The sequence below is a fragment of the Pinus tabuliformis genome, chromosome 2_2 (genome assembly GCF_031772625.1).
Source record: "Pinus tabuliformis cultivar Carrire ecotype Pingquan chromosome 2_2, CPIR1, whole genome shotgun sequence".
Lineage (NCBI taxonomy): Eukaryota > Viridiplantae > Streptophyta > Pinopsida > Pinales > Pinaceae > Pinus > Pinus tabuliformis.
Genome location: NC_142300.1, coordinates 540,000,789 through 540,003,825, shown reverse-complemented (window position 1 = coordinate 540,003,825; position 3,037 = coordinate 540,000,789). Strand labels below are relative to the sequence as shown.

Sequence of the window (3,037 nt, the reverse complement as noted above, 5' to 3'; positions counted from 1 at the left end):
AAAAATTTATCAATCTTCATATGACATGCCCTAAGTACTTGTTTCAAGCCATACAAAAACTTCAAAAATTTACACACAAAATTTCCAATATACACAAAAACCAAGCTACTACATATAGATCTCCTCAATAAAATCCCCATGTAAGAAAACACCCTTCACATCCATTTGATATACCTATTTAGCAAAACTATCAACAAAAGCCAAGAAAAATTCAAATTGACTTCATCTTAGTTATATGGGTGAATGTCTCTATCTAGTTGATTCCTTAATGTTGAGAAAAAAGAATTACTGCCATGTAAATTTATGTCTTTTACCATCACCGTCTTATAAACCCCTTTGCATTCCAAACTATATTAATTAGTAACCAATGTCTCTAACACATGCGTTATGACTTCAACGTTAAAATATTCTTTCTATCCATGACACTTTCTTGAACCAATGGATTGACCCATGATAAATGTGGACAACCTCAATGGCCTTTGCTACCCACTTGGGCTAACAAATCTCTTTCCAAAAATCGTCCATACAAAACATTCACAATGAACATAATCAACCCTATTATATGTTGATTCACAATCAACAAGTCAACCAATAGTCAATTCCATGACATATATATGGGTAGAAGTCAACTCATACATACTATTCAGTTCAAAATTGGGACTAGTTGGTATAGAAATTAAGCAAGATGATTAATAAATCTACACCCCTTTCACTAAATTATAATTTGATAGATTTAAATTAAGAGGGATCTATGTGGCTTATAATAACAATTATAGAAGAGATATTTCGTTTTTAGAGATGAATTTTTTTTCATAAAATTTAATAAAAGTAATTATAAAAAAAATTTCAATACTTTATTTTTTAAGTTATATTTTCAATTAAAAATAAGCTTCATATAATTATTTTATAAAAAATTGATATTTATCTATTTAAATTGTATTTTTTATTGTTATAAAAAATTGATATTTATTTATTTAAATTGTATTTTTTTATTAAAAATGAATTCAAACTTTATGCAAATTTGGACAACAATTACAATTTTCTAAAATTTAATAAAAAACCCCAAAAAAAAATCATTTTTACGCATAATCTTTAGAGGTGTCTTTTTATGAATTTTTCATCGAAATTTAATAAAATAATTATAACAAAATTTAATATTTTATATGAAATTATATTTTAATTACAAATAGATTTAATTTTCATTAAACATACTCAATATAATTATAGAGTAGTTTTTAAGTGTGACTTTTTAAAGTTTCTTGAGGATTTTTGACCACTAATTTTTTTGCTAAATCTTGATTTGTGTTGTTTCAAATGGTTTTTTGACTACATGTATAGATTCAACACTCTCAAAAACCTCTGAGGCACTTCAATTGTGAAGAGTTCACTTGTCAAATTTGTGATTTCAATGAATCCCCACCAAATTCTTGACAAATTAGATCGGAAAATAAACCGGAAAACTTTCCAAAAAGCCGCACTTAAAAACTATATTTAGTTATTTAAATTATATTTTTAGTTAAAATGAATTTAAACTTTATGCAAAATTTGCTAAAATAGTAATTTTCAATTGACTATAGTAATCTAGTGTAGATCCATTTTAACTCTCTATCAATTTGTCAAGTTGCAAACCTTTCCTCAAAGTTTACATTCAGAAAAAAGATTGATCCCTCTCAGCACTTGATAGATCTCGAATTAAGATAGATCTACTCAGGTTACCATAACAATTATAAAAGGGATGTTCCATTTTTAGATATAGTTTCTAAAAATGATTTTTTTGACTTTCATAAAAATTTAATAAAATAATTATAATAAAATTTCAATACTTCAATTTTTAAATTATATTTTCAATTAAAAATGAACTCAATATAATTATTACTCATAAAATTTGATACTCCTTTATTTAAATTGTATTTTTAATTAAAAATAAATTCAAACATTATACAATTTTTTTTTATGACAATTACAATTTTTAGGCCGATAGGCCTTCCTTTGAGTGAGACTTTTGTCGTCCTTTTCATTCTGAGGATGACACCTGGCGTTGACATCTGGCGGGCATACAACAGGCAAATTGTTAATGTTGAGGCAATTTCTGTTTATTCTCAGTGATTGAGAACTTCCGGCAAAACTTCAATGGAAAACTATTACGCCAACGCTATGGCGGTCTCGAATCTTCACCCACTACATGAAGCAGGCAGAAATATCCGCAAATTTGTTACAGCTCCCTGTAATCCGTGAATAAAACGCAAATTTGTTACAGCTCCCTGTAATCCGTGAATAAAACGTTACAAATCACTGAGAAGGCAGTGTAGAGTTAACAGCGATGGGGTTCCTTCTTTTATTTCGCAGGCAGAAATATCCACAAATTTGTTACAGCTCCCTGTAATCCGTGAATAAAACGTTACAAATTACTGAGAAGGCAGTGTAGAGTTAGCAGCGATGGGGTTCCTTCTTTTAATTCTCACAATATGACAGAGTAGGTGAAATGCCTGGACTGGAGTGATTTTTGTTTAATACTTGGACGAGGAACAGGCACTTGGTATCATGGAAAGGCCAGAGGGGGGCAGCGTTGAGGAACTAACATCCGCTAATTTGTTCGTATTCTGCGCAGCTAGGGCTTTATCCTCCGACTTCCAGCGGTCTTTGACGCGGTTTTATATTTATTACTTAATATTTTTAATTTCTGGTTATGCAGTCAATAGTCGAAGTCAGGGTTTGATTCATCCGCGTGATCCTTTTAACGGAGGCCAGGGATCTTCATAAATACCGCGCTTTTGAAAGAGAAAATGAGATTTGGTGCTGTTGTTTTCTTCATCGGTATCCTTGAAGGACAAGGAAGAAGCTTGCGGTGACGGGAGCGACCGTGGATAAGAATTGGGGGAGCAGGTGCTCGGCTTTCCTTGCACATATATGCTGCCTCGAATTGTTATCATTATCAGTATTATTATCTTCTCCCAACAGCGACAGAATGACGGATATATCCTCGGCGCTGTTCTTTCCAGAAATCCGTCGTTGTTTGGTAGGGTTTGACGAAGTTCCT

General features: G+C 31.2%; 1 long non-coding RNA gene across 1 annotated transcript; it reads left to right on the top strand.

Moving 5' to 3' along the window:
• The first annotated feature begins 2,069 nt into the window (after positions 1-2,069).
• On the top strand, positions 2,070-2,811 carry LOC149193740 (uncharacterized). Its single transcript, XR_016254991.1, has 2 exons — positions 2,070-2,591; positions 2,693-2,811. It is a non-coding gene; the product is annotated as an uncharacterized LOC149193740 (long non-coding RNA).
• The last annotated feature ends 226 nt before the right edge of the window (positions 2,812-3,037 follow it).